The sequence below is a fragment of the Limulus polyphemus genome, unplaced genomic scaffold (assembly GCF_000517525.1).
Source record: "Limulus polyphemus unplaced genomic scaffold, Limulus_polyphemus-2.1.2 Scaffold9850, whole genome shotgun sequence".
NCBI classification, from domain to species: Eukaryota; Metazoa; Arthropoda; class Merostomata; order Xiphosura; family Limulidae; genus Limulus; species Limulus polyphemus.
In genome coordinates, this window is record NW_013675460.1 from 16022 (window position 1) to 20061 (window position 4040).

A 4040-nucleotide genomic window follows, 5' to 3' on the forward strand; every position below is an offset into this window, starting at 1 on the left:
ATCATAAAACAATTAAGCACGTGAAAAGAATATACATAAACAAAAAACAATTACTTATACAAAACTAACGATTAACGAACCAGCGAATTAAGACTAGTCTTTCTTCTGCTTCAGGAAACAGATCATGACCACCTTCATACACGAGGCACATTGCTTTTCAATTAAGAGTTAATATAGTACTAAATTATATTACTAGATGGCTCTTATTTGACATCATCCCGAACTTACATTCTTTATAATATAATCTTTTTTTTTCTGGCCCTTCTTTCCTAATTTATTTTAGATAATCTGGTGATACGAACTTAAATTGCGAGGAAAATATGAATTAGTCCTAGCAATGACCTTTTATACTGAATTTTCTATTGTTTCTAGACCACACAAATTGATTGCAGAATGTCATTGCAAACAAGTATTATGCTAAGTTCATCTGTAAATACCATATTAACAACGTCAACTTCGTTCCAAAGAAAAAAAAAACGCAGTATTTCCTTTACGAATAAATTATTATTTTTTCAATTCATCACGTGACTCTAAAACTCAAAATGATCTAACATATAAATTGGTACGTACATTCAAACAAAGAGGGTGATTTCAACCTGGTTTTATTTAATACGATGGACGCGATTCATCCTCTTTCCAGCATCTCGTTTTATACTCCCATTTTATCTCGTCCATGCTCTTGCATCCGGGACTTGCCTGACTAGTAGCTGTTGAAAACCGTTTAAATACGGCCTAAAGTATCTGTGTGAATACGTAAGCAATGTGAACGTCTTGTGGTCCCAGCAAGCGTAAGTAAAATAGAAAATAGACTGTGAGAGACAGAACTAAATTTTGTTCGATGGCATTTCCAGGAAAAAAAGATTTTTATTTGTGATTCAGGCGATGGATTTGTTCGGATAAATCGAAACTGTGCAAGTTAAAAGGTTTAGACGCTGTATCTACTCGAACAGAGTAACGTATCTCCGTGTCTGAAATAAGCCTTTTAGTTTTAATTTACTTGCAACTTAAAAGAAGAAAAAACATATATATACTGGCCTCTACAGAGTATTGTACGATACAACAGATTTTTTAAACCTTCTGTGTTTCTGTTAGTTGGCTGGATTTAAGCAGGTTTCTTTTGCAACATGACGAAGAAAGTAGTAAATGGTGGAATCGAACAAACCGACGGAATGGACAAAAGAAGCAGTCCGGGAAACCCGAACATTACCGTATCTTCCATCGGTGAAAACGCCGAAACACAAAATCACGTTAACGGTAACACTACTGATATATCTGACCCAGAAGGCACGGACAAGGTAGGTAAATTTATATTATTTATACTGTTATTATTAATATTAACCTTATGGCCAGTTCGTATACACCTTAGTGGACTTTTATTGACCTTACAATATTCGATTTGAAGTGTATTAATATTGATCAGTGGCGTAGGAAGAAGCTGCAAAGTGGGGGTTTTACAAAGAGAGATTGAAAGTACAAGAAGCTGGTAAAAGCAGCTCCAGTGCTACCAAAAGCAGCTCAATCTAGGAGAACCTTGGGGCATGTACCCCAGAAAATTAATATAATAGTTTACAGTTGCTATATAAGTCAAATATGTAAAAGTGGGGGTACTAAAACACCCTCGGTTCCAACGCCTCTGATAATTAATTTAATTTCATCGTGGAAGCTTTTCAGATGTCAACATATACTAATTACTATTCTGAGTTTTCAAAAGGGGGGATGTTTGAATATTGGATAACGTAATAAATTTGTTTTTTAAAATCTGTAAACTGTTAAGCATTTTTAGACAAGAATAAGTACACCGATACTTGCCTGTTGAACATATGTGTAAGAATTCTTTATTTTTTTTCGAAAACGCACAAGAAAAGAAAATACAACGTTCGAGTTAGGCTAATATTGTCAAGCTGGATGTCGTCACAGTTACTGTTGTCACATAGTATTTTAAATATAACTTTAATCAGTGTACCCAAGTACACGGTAGGTACAAATAAAATAACTGTGATAATAGTTTTTGTTAAGAGGCGGTGTGTGTGAGTGGGGGAGGGGAGAGAAAACAATAGCTTATGTGCATTAACTAAGCCTAAGGCTTAGCACGTTTTAAGCCTGGACGAGAGGAAGGTTTAACGAATGTAATCACGTTTCGTGAGTCATTCAGTATGTATAATCAGGATGTACCAACATGGTCAACATATGTGAAGATTAACTAAATGTCTCATCACTTTGTGCTATATTTCCTCCACCCCTCTCCATTCTGAAAAGGTTCGGTGAGGGATGATTGTATCGATGACGTTTTCCCGTTTTTCTGCAAACAATATGCAGCTGGACTCAAAAAGGAGATTAACCATTCCATTGACGATATTTTCACCGCAATGACAAGATTGATTTTACATTTCTTATATATATTTCAACTCGTACATGACCCTGTCGTTATTTGATTAACAGAAAGCATATTTATCGCAATGATTTTCCTTACCGTATGTTAAAGAGGATCGAATTTTCTAATATTTATTGATGAGAACCTCCGAAAGAAAGCAGAATTTATAATAATGTCAACCGGGCCACATTATATCTGCTATACCCAGTGTCGACTAGGGCTATCGCTCAATACTAGGGCTCTTCAGGGAGGCTGGGATACGACAGACTTAGTAATGATAGAGTGACGCTATTTATAGTATAAAATCAACGACCAATTGTTACGGTGTGAACTAGTTTTAATTGGTGTAGTATAATTTTTCATCAGTTGTATTTATTATCACTATCAGACAGTGTTAAGACTTATTCATGCGAATAACATGTATTTTATGACTTTGTACAGGTATTTAATACTCTTAATCTTTGGAGGATTTTTTCTTAAATTCTCATTAGTTGTATGATTTAGAGTTGTGTTGAGTGGTTCGATGATTTATGGTATTGTTACGGTCTATTGTTGTAGAATATATATTTATTATTGTTGTATGATTTAGTGCTATGAACCATTGTTGTAATATTCCTTATATATCTTAAGAACTGTTGTAATATTCCTTATATATCTTAAGAACTGTTGTAATATTCCTTATATATCTTAAGAACTGTTGTTTTTAATTTAGAATCAAGAGTCACCCTGAAATCTAAATGGTTGTTATCCCAATAAGCCTAAAAAATGCGATAAAAACAAATTAACTGCATTTTTTCTTGATTTGTCTATTGCGTATTAAAAATTAGAGGCTTGTAAAACCAGTATTTCAGATCTGACGTTCTGAGAGAGAGACAAAAGATTAGCTGAAACGGTGTTTATAAAACTTACTATTGTTATATTACAGAATTCAGGGTAACGTTAAACGGGCCAAGTGTTCGTTTTTAATGGATTATTGTCGTGTGTTTACAAAAAAGTAAGAGCCACTGCTTGAGAACATTAGGGTAGTAATCTTGAAAACGAAACCGACGTGGATAGAACACTGTTCTGTAAGGGGTGGCAATATAGAAAAATAAAACCAAATTAATATTTTTTAAAATGTCGGTTTGGGACCCCCACTAGTCTCGTTTTCAGTTGGTTGTTATCGTTGTATGTAAGGTTTGTGGTTTATCAATCCATCCTGTCCAAGAGTCTGGTGAGTCGTGCCCGTGCGACCTCTTTCATCTCCTGTAACGTGCAACCAGAAATCGGAGTCAACCTTGTTTCTAAACAAGGCTACTTTTCCGTAGAGCTTTTCCATCTGCACAGACGACATTACTTTACGTCTGCGTTTCTCTTACGGCGGGAAGTGTGCAGTTCAACAGTCGTCTCTATCGATCGAAATAAGCCGCTCTTGTGAGGCGGTCGATGATCAAACTCAGCACACCGTTATCTGTCTGTTTAGGTGTTTTACAGGACAGTTATATAATATATGATAGACACACGTGCAGCTGGTTTAGGTGTTTTACAGGACAGTTATATAATATATGATAGACACACGTGCAGCTGGTTTAGGTGTTTTACAGGACAGTTATATAATATATGATAGACACACGTGCAGCTGGTTTAGGTGTTTTACAGGACAGTTATATAATATATGATAGACACACGT